The sequence below is a fragment of the Eubalaena glacialis genome, chromosome 4 (genome assembly GCF_028564815.1).
Source record: "Eubalaena glacialis isolate mEubGla1 chromosome 4, mEubGla1.1.hap2.+ XY, whole genome shotgun sequence".
Taxonomy (NCBI): Eukaryota; Metazoa; Chordata; class Mammalia; order Artiodactyla; family Balaenidae; genus Eubalaena; species Eubalaena glacialis.
The window spans coordinates 59,845,786-59,862,254 of record NC_083719.1 but is presented as its reverse complement, the minus strand read 5'-3'; positions in this window follow the sequence as shown (position 1 = coordinate 59,862,254).

Below are 16,469 nucleotides of genomic sequence, written 5' to 3'. Positions count from 1 at the left end.
ATTATAAGATGGCATCAACTGTAAGACACAGCCCAATTTCAGATACAATAAAATGTGGAAAAACTTTGTCTTAGAATTGATGGAATATAGTAAGTTTGAGAGCAATCAGCCTTGTGGAACTTCAATCAGCATGTGGACGCCATGGGACTATTTGACATTGCCTAGGTAGGGAGTGTATGTAGAAAAGAGGTTATAGAACTGAGCCCTGATACACTCCAATAATTAAAAAACAGGAAGGTCAGGAATATCCAGCAAAGAAGAGCTACAATGTACAGGTAATGAGGTAGGAGAAGAACCAAGAGAAATAGTGTCACATAGTGAAGTGAAGAAATAATGTCAAGAGGAGGGAGTCAGATGCTGACTCAGCTGAGTCAGATGCTGTTGACAGAGTAAGAATAAAACTGAGAACTGACTCTTGGCTCACAGCAATGTGGGGGTCATTAGTGATGACCTCGGCAAGAGCTGTTTCGGTGAAGCAGAAGAGGCAAAACCTGGATAGGCATGAGTTCAAGAAAGAATGGGAAGTCAAGAAGTGTGAAAGGTGAGGACTTCCTTGGTGGTGCGGTGATTGAGAATCCACCTGCCAATGCAGGGGACACCGGTTCGAGCCCTGCTCCAGGAAGATCCCACACACCGCAGAGCAACTAAGCCTGTGCGCCACAACTACTGAGCCTGCGCTCTACAGCCCGCGAGCCACAACTACTGAGCCCACGTGCCACAACTACTGAAGCCCCAGCACCTAGAGCCCATGCTCCGCAACAAGAAAAGCCACCGCAATGAGAAGCCTGTGCGCTGCAACAAAGAGGAGCCCCCGCTTGCTGCAGCTAGAGAAAGCCCACGCACAGCAACGAAGACCCAGTGCAGCCAAAAATAAATAAATAAATAAATTTATATATATATTAAAAAAAAGAAGCGTGAAAGGTAAGGAGAACTTTTAAAAGCAGTTTTGCAGGAAAAAGGGGGAAAGGGAGCTAAGCAATAGGGCAGTAGCTGGAGGGTGATGCCAGGCTAAGGTATAGCTTTTTAAATGGAAGATACTGAAGAATGTTTGGATGCTAGTGGGAATGATCCAGTGTAGAGGGCAAATCTGATAATGTTTGAGAGAGGGGGTAAGTGCAAGAGTGATGTCCTTAACTAGGTGAGAAGGATAAGAGCCAGGGCACAAGTGAAGGGGTTGGCCATGGGTAAAAGCCAGGACCCCACACCACCCATCATAACAGGGATGGAGGTGCTGTGTGTGTTGGTAGATGTGCTGGCAGGAGTGTTCACTTCCAATGGCTCTGTTTTCTGAGTGAGGCTCCCCTTCAGTCTGCTGAGGGCAATGTGGAGGCTGTTCTGTGACAGGAACAGAATACATCCGCCAGAGCCTCCAATAATTTTTGGTAGATTTTCTTGGGTTTGATAAATAATCTATATTTTTTATTTATGCAAAATATCTTTAGACTATAAATAATATTCTTCTATATTTCAATGCCCATTCCTATCATTGCTGTTCCATCTTTATTGCTTTGTCCAGAACTGCTATGCTAAGGTTAACCAATGATGACTTCTGGCAAGCATCCTAGATTTTTAGGATGAAATTAGTGGAAATGCTTCTAGTGCTTTCCCACTGAGTGTGAGATAGCTGCTGTTTTAGAAGAGAGGTACCATTTCAAATTAATTGGAGACGTGGGATTTTTGTCAAATACTTTCTGGGTATTGATTGATCATATAATTTTTTCCTAAGTTCCTGATATATTAACAGATTTTTTTCCTTCGATAACTTTCTGGACTTTATCTCAAATATTAAGAAATGCCCATGGAACATAATCTGGGAGTGAATTTTAAGTTAAAAAGAAAAGCATGGTATTGTCCAATTGGTCATGATGTTTTTGTTGTTTGAGCTCTTGGGAAGACCCTAGGAAGAGAGAATGTAACCACTGAGATTGAAATCTGTCTGAAAGCCTGTTATTGTTATGCAGGCTGCATCCTCTCTGCACAGTTCATTCCAATTTAATTACAGAGAAAATTATGAATTAACAGCAGCTGATGAAGAGTTTAAATCCATTTTTTCTCTTGCCGGCTCTCGGGCAAGAAACAAGTACAGTTGTCCCTCTGTATCCACAGAGGACTGGTTCCAGGACTTCACACGGATACCAAGATTCACGGATGTTCAAGTCCCTTATATAAAATGGCATAGTATTTGCATATAACCTACACACATCCTCCCATTTACTTTAAATCATCTCTAGGTTACTTATAATACCTAATAAATCCTATGTAAATAGCTGCCAGCAAGTGGCAATTGAAGCTTTGCTGTTTGGGACTTTCTGGAAATTTTTTTTTTCAGAACATTTTCTATTCGCTGTTGGTTGAATCCACAGATGCAGAACCCACAGGTATGAAGGGTGACTGTATAGGTCTTTTACTGTACTCAGTAAATGGTGTTCATATTTCTTATTTTGTGATTATCCCCACTCCTTCAAGAGAGAGAAAATCTGAAAACATCTATTTAAAGGAAAAAAATGGTATTAGAGAGAGGAAGCAAAGAGCAACTTGGCATTGATCCGCTTTTAAACAAGTCAATATTAAACAAATATATCAATTCTATTTTTCTCTTTGCATACAATTCTCAGCTAAACTATACCTGCCTTTCAAATGTGCTCTTCAAATGAGCCATTGCACTATTATTCCTGCACTGTTTCAGTAAGTACATTTGTATCTTAGCTCTTCTGCAGTATTGATTTAAAGTGAATGACTTGGTATTACAGTTACTGACATAAAACCCTTCTCTTTTGGAACAGGAAAGCATGATATAAGCTTCTCCCCTCCCCTCTTTGTCTATTACACAGGACAGTTTAATACAGGACTGTAAGGGATAGAGAGATTGATGCTGCCTGAGCCTCACTACTCTTGAGTTTATTGTGTCACTGTGTAGAGACAGCTGTGCTCTGAGGCTTTCCCTAGAGCCTCACCAAGCTAAAATCTCTCTCTCTTTTACAGTGTTTGTGATGCATGCATCCCAAGGCTCTGCATATAAAGCATGATTAAAACAGGCTTTCCTCCTGGAAGCCAGAATGTCCTTTCTATTGCCAGTTCTTAGGACTAGAGGGAGAGGTTTCAGGATGCTAATCCCTCTACGAAGAGTCTGTCCTGCTATAATGGAGCCTGAGAATGCTTAAGAGATTCACATTCAGTGCACAACATTATCATCCTCAATACAAGACACAGGAAATGTCTCAGGCATCCTATAAGTTTTAAATAAATTCCTACATGAATTGGAAATAAAATGTGCCTATAGACATGCAGCCAGGATTTTTACATATTAGATGAGGTCATTTATATCCAAGTTCAGCTGATGAATTCACGAGTCCACATTTTCTTTCAATTTTAGGCAGACATCAAATTAACTTGAAGAGACACAGTTGCTGCCATCATTTAATAAACATTCCAAACCACCAAAATGCACACAAACAGTGTTTTATCAGGTGTACTCCTGTGATATTTCCTGAATTTATGTTCCAGCAAGCTCCCTGTATCTGTATTTGAAAATCACCAACCAGCAGAACTGTAGGAGTGCTGTGATTTTCTTGATTTGGCTTTTTAGCAGCACCACCTTAGGGTGAGGTGCTGCGTGCTTTGTGCTGTACTGAGGTGCAGCTGTTGGAAGTAATGGAATGTCAGTGGGCATCCTATCAGTTCACACGAGTCAGCAGGTGGTTAAAAGCAGGAGCTCTAGGGAGATACTATATGGCCTGGATTCCTGCCTCTGTTGCTTTCTGTTGTGTGATTTGGGCAAGTTTCTTAGAAACCTCTTTTTTTTCCATCTATAAAATGGCAGTAATGATAGTACTTGCTTCGTAGGGTTTTGAGAAGCATGTTGTATAGTTTTAGACTTATGCTATAGATGAGATAGATAGGCAGATAGATAAACAGACAGGTAGATAGACAGATGTAGGGTTAGGAGGAGTGTTTCTATAGTGTCTGGCACAAAGTAAACACTGAATGAGAGCCATGATGATGATGATGTCATTGATGATGATGGTGATATTGGACTGATATAGTCCTGAAGAGTAGCCTATTAAGGGAAATGTCAGTAAAGCAAGTTAGATTCTTTCAAGCTACTTTCATTTTTTCTTCAGAGATGTATCCTCGGCTGAAGCCATTATCTGACATTGTCATCAAATGGAATAACCGTGCTTCTCATTTGACCCCGAATGACAGTGACTCCCCATCCATGCTTAGAGGTCTAGCTCTCCACTCTCTTGGGGACATTTTTACGTGATTTTCAGGAACAATGAGAGCATGTTGGAATAGTGGGAGTGGTATCACACCTCCTCAACAAGAGCTGTGCTTCCTTTTATAAGCTAAATTCATCTATGTATATAATAATCTATTACTTTTTATATTATATAAAATCTGAGTTTTGCAAGTTGGCTTCCCACTAAGCAAAATATACCTACACTGTATAGGGTGCAAAAGTGAATCTGGATGACACAATTCAATATTTACCTAGACACAAAAGCGAAGTATTGATTGGGATCTGTAGTTGGGAAACTTAACATATTAATATCACGACCCAGTTAACATAATAAAATCTCATTATTTATATTGCCTGGATTTGAAATTTTAAGAAATCCAGACAGAGTACTAATCCATGTGTGCTAGGCCCAAATAGCATATAGAAGACTGATTTTTAAACTTTTTTGACACATAGAAAAAGAATTTTTTGCCATACATATTTTCTCCACTCATCTGGAAGATCTGCAACCAGCCATGAGAACTTATGGAAGGCATTCGCTCATATCTAGGTTGAGATTTGCCACTGAGAGGAGGTGGTGGGCGTGGGCATGGGTCTCATGCAATTTTTTTGTAATTCTTCATTCTTATCCATGTCTCCAGCGAGAAAGAAGTCATAAACTTGGACACTCTGAACTAGGCTATAATTTGTCTTGTTCAAAACACCTTTTTTAAAACACAGGCCATTCAAGTTAAACATGCTCATAAGTTTGTAGGATGGAATGTTTATAGTACTTTGCTACAATGCTACCGTTGACCAAAACCATGTGAAATAGGCCTGGGGCAACCCAGTAACAGATGCCAGTCTAGACCAGATGTCATAAAAGTTTACTTTTCTGAATCCTACCCTAAGGGTCTTTCTCCTTGCTGACTCCTTCTATCCCAAGGATCTCTTCTGAGCCACAAATGCAACATGTTTATCCTTTTTCTTCAGTGTCTATGCAATCACCCAATCTTTCTTTTAAGGTTCTTATTCTTCACTGGGAACAAATAGCCTCATATTAACTTAAACGTTTTTTCTGGAGAGGTTTTATGTAGGTTCAGGTTGGTCAGATTTACTTGAAAATGGAGACGTGTGTAGGTGACAATCTGATTAATGCCCTATTCATTCCATGTGAAGTCTTTTGAAAGATTTTCTAAGGGTGTTGCCAAATAATTTTGGTAGAATCTACCAATAGGTATTGAATTGTCCATACCTGAAGTAGACTAGGATAGTAGTTTGAGAACACACTCCTACAAAGCTCATTTAAATCTACATAGATGTATTAATGATAGCTTATCTAAGGCATTTAAAATAAGTCAATGTCTTCAAGGACTTGTATCTGGTAAAACTTAAAATGAATCACTTATTTGGTCTAGTCTGAGTATCTTGTGCTTGAAAATAATAAAACTATGTCTTTTAGAAAATTAAAAATTGTGGTTTACTCTGAAAGAAAATCATTTCTTAAATCAGACTCCATGTTTCAATTTAAAATATTAGCAAATAAAATTATTGACTGAACTTGGGGTTTTGCCATGAAATTTAGGGTGTGGAAAATTAAAATATATATGTAGAAATTTTATTTAAAATTTTTAAAATTTTAATTAATTAATTAATTTATTTATATTGGCCCCACCAAGCGGCTTGAGGGATCTTAGTTTCCCAACCAGGGATCGAACCGGGCCCTCGGCCGTGAAGGGGTGGAGTCCTAACCACTGGACTGCCAGGGAAGTCCCTATGTAGAAATTTTAAAACTTTATCATTAACTCATGATCATTATTGTTTCAATGAATGCAAAACTTCTTAAAATTAATAATAATAATAATAGTTATAATACAATGCAATACATTGCAAAGAGTGAATTTGTAAATTGATCTTCTTTTTTGGATATTAATATTAAATTTTCAGCCATAACTTATTTTTTGTCCATGGTTCTCAATCCCTTTAATAATATTATAGTCCCATCTTCCCCCCAAAACTTCTCTCTTAAAGAAATAGTGCAAATAAGAGAGAATTAATCTTTCTAGAGATTTTGTTTGGCATCTTTCATAAATGTTCTTGATTTCATATGAACTAAAGTCAGTCTATTGACCATCCCCAAATATTTTGAGAGCTCTTACTGTATACTAGACACCACGTATCATTCATTCAAATTAAACATGTTCATTCTCTCAACAAGCACTTGAGTGCAGACTCAGTGCCTCCATTTTGAAAGACAGAGAACAACTTCCTGTTTTGCAGAGCTGTTCCGTATAGTCTTTTATGATACTCATCTAAGGCTAAACCAAATCAACTGGACAACGTATTTATCATGTATCTCATTCAAAATGTGTATGTACCAATCTCCCCTCTTCCCTCTTTCAATCCATAGGCTGACCCTCCTGGAAAACACATTTCTGTATCACCTTCTCAGAAAGCCTTTTCTGGTGGGTTGCTTACACTCTCTAAATGCAGTTCTCACCCATCTCTTCCCTTCATATGCACTTGGAATGTGTATTAATCTGAATAATTAATGCTATATGATGTAAAAACCACAAACAAATAACCTCAGTGGCCTACTCCAACAAACACCTATTTCTTGCTCATGTCATGGACTGATGTGGCATTGGTCCCTCTCCAGCCTGTGTCTTCTCTATCCCCTGGCTACGCCATCTGGAACATGTGGCTCCCAAGGTTGTCTTGGCAGGAGAAGAGAAGAGCGTAGAGTGGACTCCCTCCTCTTATCTACTTGGGACTGGAAGCCGCACATTACTTTTGTTCACATTCCCTTTGCAAGAATTAGTCACATGGCCCCGGTTTAACCACAGCAGACTCCTCCTGTGTATCCAGGCACAGAAAAGGGGTGGGGGACATTGTCTCTGGTGGAGACATATTTACATGTTTCCGCTTAGAAAATAAAAAATATTATCTGACCTTGACACTGACATACCCTTTTCTCTACCTAGTAGTGGTACATTCACTCACTCATTCATTCAAAAAATATAGATTGTATGCCCACCATACTGCAGACTGGAGGGATTGAAGCTGTATCCACATCAGGTTGCAAACTCCTTCAAGATAGAGATCATAGCTGTTTTATTATATGCCTCATTTGCCTATTCTCAGCTTTCAAAAAAGTGTGTGCTCTATAAAATCTCGTCAATGTGATAATCTAATACGATTTTTACGGACAAGGGAGTTTATTTTTCTATGACCTTTTTTAAACCTTTGGGTTTACTTCTTGAAGAGTCAACTCAGCACTTACTGTAAGTCCCAAGGGAAGTAACGCGCTAACTAGTTTTACACCAAGCCCTGGAAATGTCAACATTCAACCCTAGTATATAAATTTCTAGACAATAAAGAGATGCAAGAGTCCGGCTGTTTATTTAAAGAAGGCCAAAGAATCATTCACAGCATGGACTTGAAGTTAAACATCACTTTTTATGTTTTCTATGTTGTTTTCATGTTTTGGTTATAAACAGCAAACGAATTCCCCTTGGTTTCACTATTTTCAGTTTCATTACCCCTCAAAACAGCCTGTTGCCCCCTTCGTCTTCCCTGTCATTTCAGGTCTTGTGTGTATCCTAGGCACTCCCATGGGGAGTAGGAGAGTGAAGGGAAATAAGATGTATAGTAATAAGGCAACATTTCAGGGAGCAGTAATGGTGTTACCCCATTACTTCTCTTTCCCTTTAAGTCAGTGCTGCCAGGGGTAGATCAAGCACTTTAACTGAAGAGTTTGCTGGGGTAGGAAATCCAGACCTTCATGGAGCTTAATTATTTGAAGAAAAGTAAGACACAGAAAGCATAAAAGAAACATGAAAGAGAAAAAAGTGAGAAATATATTTAATTATGAATGGGAAATTAGCATAGGGAACAAGAAGCACAGACAAAAAGAATAGTAGCCTTTATCTTCCATGAAGGGGTGTGGTACATGTTTTTGATTAGGGAAAGAGATCATTAGAATGCCTATAGAATGGTTCACGATATTCACGTTATGTCTTTAAAATAGGGCTTTTTTTGTCTTCCAAAACTTTTTCAAAGATAAAGGGGGTAATATAGTTTATACGATCAAAGAGACAAATCCTAAATATTGAAAGAATTTGCCTCTAGGCATACAAATGTGAAACAACAACTCTCATGAGGCCCCTTTTCCATGGTAATCAGATTAAAAATTAAAAAGATTATCTGGCCTCATTATTGATTACTCCCCTCCCCCATCCTCCCACATTTTCTAAACCTCCAGTAGAGGTCATTTCTAGTTAGTATACATCATTCATTCATTCAACAAATATTTATCATAAGCCCACAAGGCAGCATGGTGAAGAGGTTAGAACACCCATGCTGAAGCCAGACAAGCTGTCTTTGTATCCAGGTTCTGACGCTTATTAGCTGTGTGACCCTGGGCAAGTGTACTTAACTCTCTGGGTCTCACCTTCCTCAGCTGTAAAACATAACAGTTCCTGCCTTTGTACCAGCAGTTCTCTCTTCACAGATGTTCCTCCTCCAGAGAATCCCAGGGCTAACTCAATCACCTCCTTCAAGACCTTGATCAACTCTCATTTCAATGATGCCTACTCTGCCACCTGATATAAACTTTTAACCACCCTGTCTCCAGTCCCTTCCTCCTGACCCTTCTTACCCTGACTTTAAAAAATTTTCTCGCTGGCACTTATAACATGTTAGGTACTTCATTTACTTATTATACCTGTTTCTTATCGTCCATCTCCCCCTGCTAGACTGTATGTTCCACCAGGGTAGAAATCTTTCTTTACTATGTATCTCAAGCATCTAGAATAATTCCCCACACATAGCTAGAGCCCCATTAGTAATTTTTGAATGAAAGAATATTCTATCGTTTAAGGAGAAGAGCATCAAAGAATGGGTTTATTTGCAGAAACATGACCTTTTGGTCATTTGAGTACTGAGAGGTTCATCAAAAAGAATAAATGTTTATAAATTAATCATAGTATATATGCCTTATTCATTTGATCCTCCATAATCATTTTAATTGTGGAATATATACATATATTTCCTAAAGAGTTTCAGATACTTGCAGAAAGTCAGGTAACCAAAGTCCAGGGTCTAAACCTGGGTCTTTGGACTGTTGTGCTTTTTCCCACCATATAATGTAGTATGGGAGCAAAACAGAATGGCCATCTTCACTTTTTGACTGCTGAAATTGTGATTCCTCACACAAAACCTTAGTTTACTTGTTTCTCTCTCACCTTAGGTGAATGTATTAGATTTAATGAGCTATTCAAAACAAAGGCTAAGCATAAGTCTCAGTCGTAACTAACCTAGAGGGCACTTAGAACTGGATTGTATAAAACTCCCAGCAGCTAGTTTGGTTACTTATAGACCAGAAAAGTTTCCTTCTTTGCTATACTTTCCTTCACAACTTGTATTGAAGGTGGGTAATCAATAAAGTAGAAAATACTTGGTTTCTGGAAGCCATATAGAGTGCAATTGTAACAGGGTCTTTGCTTCCTTAGCTGTACATTGTGTTCAGAATCTCAACACAGTGACAAGTTTAGCTTTTTTTTTTTTTAATTTTTTAAATGCTCCATGAAGCTGATGATCTGGAAAGATTTAATATGGGAATGTTAATCTTTTGCCTTTGTGTGTGAGCATTTTTGACAGTCAAGTACAGCTATGCTAGGTAATTGATTTTTCTTATTTCTCTGGAAAATTGAAGATAATCTTCCAGCATTTGAAGAAGCTCTAGCATTTGCTCTTCCTGTATCTCTAGCAACGACAGACTAGTTGATAGAATTCAAAGACTCAGTCTAGAATAAATGTGTAAAATTATACCAGGAGGACCAACTCACATCCATTAGGATAGCTACTATCAAACAAAACAAAACAAAACAAAACAGAAAATTACGTGTTGGTAAGGATGTGGAGAAATTAGAACCCTTGTGCACTGTTGTTCAGAATGTAAAATGGTACAGCTGCCATGGAAAACAGTATAGTGGTTCCTCGAAAAATTAAAAACAGAATTACTCTATGATCCAGCAATTCTACTTCTGGGTATGTACTCGAAAGAATTGAAAGCAAGATCTCTATTGGATATTTCTACACCATGTTCAAAGCAGCAGTATTCACAATAGCTAAAACATTGAAGCAACCCAAGTGCCTATCAGTGGATGAAAGGATAAACAAAATGTGGTATATACATACAATGGAATATTATTCAGCCTTAAAAGGGAAGGAAATTCTGACATACACTACAACATGGATAAAACTTGAGGACATTATGCTAAGTAAAATAAGCCAATCCCAAAAGGACAAACACTATATGATTCCATTTATATAAGTACTTAGAGTAAACATCATAAAGACAGAAAGTTGAATGGTGCTTGCCAGGGGCTGAGGAGCGGAGAAATGGGGAGTTATTGTTTAATGGGTATAGAATTTCAGTTTTTGAAAGATGAAAACAGTTCCAGATATGGATGGTGGTAATGGTTGCATAACAATATGAATGTACTTAACGCCACTGAACTGTACACTTAAAAAATGGTTAAGATAGAAATTTTATGTTATATGTATTTGCCACAATAAAAAAATTTTTTTTAAATTCCTCGCAGGAGGAGAGGAATCAATCTGCTCTACTTTCTTACTCCATAATCCTCTGACCAAGCACTATAATTAGTGAGACCGAGCTGATTGGTTTGATCTTCAGGTGGGCAGTGAGCACCTATTATCGCCACTGATGGTGCCCTTCTTCTTAACTCTTGCTCTCACGGTGAGTGTGCCCCTAATCATAAGCAGGAACAAGTGAATGTGTCTGCAGATTCATGATCTGTACATAAAGACAGCCCTGTGCACATGTCCCTCTAATACTGTCATCTTAAATATTAAAATGGAGAGTTTTTATAGATCGTACTGGGCTGCACCAGTGAATATATTATCGTAATTATGGGTTTCATTGGGAAGCTAAAGATTTTTAAATCGTCTTCCTATCATCTTTTTTCTTTTAACTAGTTTATAAAAATTGTTTTTATTGTTGCAAAAGAAACAGAAACTTCATGATGACTACTGAATACACATATTATTAGCCTCCTTCCCCACCCCAAAACGCCATTAAAATGAGAGCAAAAGAATAAAAAAAAATAAATGCATAGCAGTAAAGGGACTAAGAGCCATGAATGGATTAGAGATTTCAACAAATTTCTGAAAGATAAAAAGTGGAGGAAGTGTGTTGATTGGTAGAACGTGGTGGAGAAAGCCTTACCCAAGAATGTTCTGGAAGGGGCTTTGATGGAAGAGGATGCCCAGAGAGGCTCCAGCCATGGATTCAGCAGGTATGAAGGTTAAGAATGAGAAGGGGGCTGAAAACAGGATGGGGATTTACTGAGAGCCTGACAACAAAAGAACTATGCCAATGGCTTCACTCTCCTGTCTCGCTAATTAGCACAATACTTACAACAGTTGCATATAGTACTCAAGAAGTATCTCATAGTATTAAACAACTTATATTACTTCAAGTTTGCACTTATATAGAACTAAATGTAATATGTATGAAAATGTATACTAATTCTTTACATTGTCAACTAGATGGCTCTTGAAAACTAAAAATGCAAATGGTTCATTTAAAATAATTTAATGTTATGTAACTAAAATTTCAAAACAGAGATTAAATTTCAGGTTTTAAAAATAAGTTTACTTAAAATTTTGATATTTATTAATTATATTTTGTAATTTTAAATAAAATAACATTTTTGAAACATATACAGTAACTTGTTTCTATTTCGTATTTACCTTAATTTACATTTTTTAAAAACATTCTAATTATGTTTTCATTTTATACATTTACCTTCAGTTTTTATTCTTTTACACCATTTCTTTCAAGAGAATACAAATAATCTAAAAATCTTGATTACAACAAGGAAATCAGTGAATTTGCTAAAATGAAGGCAAGAAAAATCAATTTAATGGACTATATACAATAATTTATGAATTATGTATGTCTTTATTACTCATCCAAATAGCACCAGCCCACTGACATGCAAAAATAATTAAACCACCTAGACATGTGCTAAAAATAATTAAACCAAGTCATCTTTGATATCTGCTATCTTTCAGTCATATAGAAACCATGGCTTTACGTGTATTTTTCAATTTTACAGTTATGAAGGTATATTTACAAGGTAAGAGGAGAGAGCATATTTTATTTAGAGGTGTGGTAGCTTAATATATAACTTTTAAATATTTATATGTAGATGTATGGTGTATGGGCTTCCATTTGTATTCTTGCCCCAGCCCACAAATATTAAGGGAGGGCCTTCAAAGAGGCACAAGACAGAGTCCCTAGGAGTCAAATCAATCCACTAGGACAGCCCAGTGGGTGTGGCTGTGATCGAGGTGAGTGCAAAGTGGTGTCAGAGCGCAAGGGAGGGAAGGGCCCTGTCCTTTCATCCTTGTATCTAATATGAACACTCCGGAAATGTTTGGGAATGGATAAATGAATGCATGCAGGCATGCATGAGGTACTTATAAACATGAATACAATAAACAACAAAGCTATAAATATTAGAAACAGGTTGTAAAAAGTCATAAAAGAGCAGAGCAATAGACAGTGTCTGGCACTTGACTTAACATGGTTATTATAGAATATACTCATGAGTTCTGTGTTTGTTGATATTTGATTGACCTTCAAGGTCATATAAAAATAGCATCAGGAAGAATTAGAAATGGGGGGGGGGGGGTCATACCAGCAGGAAGATTTTATAATCGCATGAAGCCACTCTTAAGCTTGAATATCATTTTTCACTATAAAGTCTTTTCAGCAAATTCACTTTGCAATACAATCGTGATGTACAAGCATTACTGCTAATTTTGTCTGAGGAAGCAGTAATGATGCTTCAAGTCTTTAAAAGAGTATTGATTTTTAGTGCAATTTCTCATTTCTTTGTGAATAGAACTGGTCTTATATTTCTTTTTCCCTCTGCTGGAGAGAACGTTTGCAAAATCAGGTATTTCTATCTTTGGACTGACAGAAGATAGGTAAAGAAGGAGGATGCGAACAATGGACGCCACAAAGTAACAATGACGTAATGTTGTCTGAAGTGTATATTATGCCATCTCTGTGGATTTACATAATTGATATTTCTCCCAATGATCATAGAAGCTAGACTAAATCTTTGAGCAGCAGTATGATTTTAAGGGTGTTGTGTGTGTGTATGTTTCATTGATAAGCTTCAACCCTAGCTCCATTTTAGAATCACTTGGGGAGCATTTTAAAAGTACCATTATCATGCTCCCCACCCCCAAAGATGAAGAGAGTCAAAAATTACTGCATTAAGTAGACAGGAATTATTAGTTCTAACTACTTAACACCCCATGAGGTGTTAAACAGGGTAAGTGTGGAGGCAATCGATTCCCTCCAGATTGTATTTGGGATTTCCTTAGAAGGAACACAGAACAAAGGACAGAAGTTCCAAAAAGGACTGTTCTATGCAGGTGGCAGGCAAAGAGAGCAGGTTTCCTCTAAGGACAGCCTCCACCCAGCCACAGAGCAGAAAATTAGAAAAGAGGTCCTTTACTAGCCTGTCTCCAAGGCATAATTTGTTCATATCTGGACTTCTTAAGTCAGAAACACTGTCTTCTTCTTTTTTTTAAATTGAAGTCGAGTTGACTTACAATGCTGTGGCAATCTCTGCTGTACAGCAAAGTGACTCAGTTATACACATAGAGACATTCTTTTTTTATATTCTTTCCCATGATGGTTTATCACAGGATATTGAATATAGTTCCCTGTGCTATACATTAGGACCTTGTTGTTTATTCATTCTAAATGTAATAGTTTGCATCTACCAACCCCAAACTCCCAATCTATCCCTCTCCCTACCCCCCCCAGTGGCAACCACAAGTCTGTTCTCTATGTCTATGAGTCTGTTTCTGGTTTGTAGATAGGTTCATTTGTGCCATATTTTAGATTCCACATATAAGTGGTATCACATGGTATTTGTCTTTCTCTTTCTGACTTACTTCACTTAGTGTGATAATCTGGAGTTGCGTCCATGTTGCTGCAAATGGCGTTATTTCATTCTTTTTTATGGCTGAGTAGTATTCCATTGTATATATGTACCACATCTTCTTTATCCATTCATCTGTTGGTGGACATTTAAGTTGTTTCCATGTTTTGGCTATTGTGAACAGTGCTGTTGTGAACATAGGGGTGCATGTATCTTTTTGAATTATAGTTTTGTCCAGCTATATGCCCAGGAGTGGGATTGCTGGATCATATGGTAATTCTATTTTTAGTTTTCTGAGGAACCTCCATACTGTTTTTCATAGTGGCTGCACCAATTTACATTTCCAGCAACAGTGTAGGAGGGTTTCCTTTTCTCCACACCCTCTCCAGCATTTGTTATTAGAAACCCTGTCTTCTTTATCCTTGTGTCACTAGCAGTCACCATGGTGCAAAGAGCAGGTGTTTAATAAATAACTGGTAAAATAATATATGCATGAATAAATAAAAACTGATGTTAATGAAAGACTCTGTCACAATTTTGGTGTGAGGGATGAAAAGGTAGGGGAACAAAAGGGTAGACAGAAATTGGTCCTTGTTTGCCAAAGGGAATCGTCAAGTCACCTATAAAAGGAAGTGCTTCGAAACTCTTATCCCAATGTGCACTTCAAGAGTATCAAAGAGTTAAGGGTGAAGAGGTCAGGGAGAGGATTTCCTTGTAGAGAAGTGTGGGTATGCTGTGAACACCCCACTGTACAATGGGAGAGGGTAAGGGCCCCCCCTTCACTTCAAGCGTAATGAGAGATGCTTCAAGGAGAACCATAGGGAACCTGATAAACATCCCCTGAGCCTAGGAGGCCAGCGGAAATCTATACCAGAGAAACCTCCAAGGCCAGAGGCAGTGACTGGAATCTCCTCACCTGAAGGGTGAGGATGAGTGGCCAAGTTGAAAGGGGTCTGCCTTCCAGAGTTTGTCAGGGCAACAGATGCAAGAATGTGTTCTGGGAACCAGATGTGGTCCAGCTGGAAGCTGCCTTAAGAGTATGTACCCAAGAGGAGTTCCTGCCAGAGGCAAGTTTGCCTCAGTAGAAGGAAACAGGAAGAATACCAGCAGATACAGATGTCTGGGGGTGAGAGGTAGGGGTTTCTAGTTTGGAGAGAAATCAGTTCCCTCACATTTACAGAACTTCAGATGAAAACTTACCAGCTATGAGGTGTCTCCAAAGAATCCACAAATGCACTGCAAGAGAAAGAGACAGTTTTGAAGATCTACCTGGCCCATTGAGAGTCAGCTTGGACACCCACCAAACCCAGGGGGTGCCATTTCAGGTCATGACAGTTCCACTAAAGACATCCTTCCCTGCCCCTGCCTTCCCTGAAAAACTATAGTGCAGAAACTGGGGGCAGGTAATCTCAGCTGCCTTTCTAACTGCAGGCCCAAACTATGGGAGAAAAGGAGCTTTAACTTCACGCTGAGTTTCGAGTTTTAATTATTACACGAGCGGATTTTTTAATTCCTGAAATGAAACTGGTTTTTGTATATGTATGTGTACGTGTGTGACCAAGGCTAATTGGAAGACTCTTAGTATCTATGTACAAGTAGAAAAAACTCTAGGTCTACCAGAAATGGTGTCCAAGGGAGAGAAGGAACCAGCTCACCGAGTGGTTTTGATCAGGCAAATGAAATTGCTTTATGATTACGCTCCATCAAATGACTCTTGTTCCGTGCAATGGTTACACTGGCTATAGTCTGAATTCAGAAAGTCACTGGTGCTTTTTAAAAAAGGGGGTTTTCCAAATTTTAAGTATACTATCTAGATATTTTCAGTGCTTCTCACTATTTGCAAGGGTATCCATGAGTCATTTACAAGTTATGCAGACTATACATTGACAGTTTTCAATTAATGCTGGAGAGTGAACAGGGAGGCAAGGCCATGTTCAAGAATGCTGATTCTGGACTCAGAGTCTAGGGTGTGAGATAATGCTTCCCACCGGCTCCTTGACCGATCTCTTGTTTTACCGTAAGTGACCGATTAGATGGCACCTTAGTTTTGTAGGGCAGTAGGGAAGTGAGGCAGGGAAGGGAAGGCAGCCAAAGAGGAGTGTGTTACCACTGTAGGTAGCTGGGAAATGGTGTAAAACACCCACCTCAGAATTATCCCCTTGAGGGGTGAGGGAGCTGGGGTTCTCTGCACCAATTATTGTCAGTCTTGAGTGAGGGCTGCTCCTGGGAATGTGAATTCCTCTGCATTTAAG